Raw genomic sequence first — 343 nt, 5'->3', positions numbered from 1 at the left:
ACATATGTTTTAAAGTTCAAGCTATTGGTGTCCAGCTTTGTTTCTTTTTGTTTCCTTTTCTTTTCTCTGCCACTTTTTGGCTATCTCTTTTCTTTCTTTTTTTTTTGTTTTTCTTTCTTACCAAGGATCTTTATTTAATTGAGATCCATAGACAGTAGGTCACTCTATACTTGGAAGGAGATATCCTAGCTCTTTATTCACTAAAAGTGAGCTATTATACAATCACACACATACCCCCACTTACTATTATTCTACTTCTATTTAACAGAGACTATCTTACTTCACATTCAAACATTTCTTTTATTGATTTAAAGATGCAGGGGACAGAACATGCTTTTAGTCA

Source organism: Arachis duranensis, chromosome 3 (assembly GCF_000817695.3).
Source record: "Arachis duranensis cultivar V14167 chromosome 3, aradu.V14167.gnm2.J7QH, whole genome shotgun sequence".
Taxonomy (NCBI): Eukaryota; Viridiplantae; Streptophyta; class Magnoliopsida; order Fabales; family Fabaceae; genus Arachis; species Arachis duranensis.
This window is presented reverse-complemented; position numbering follows the sequence as displayed.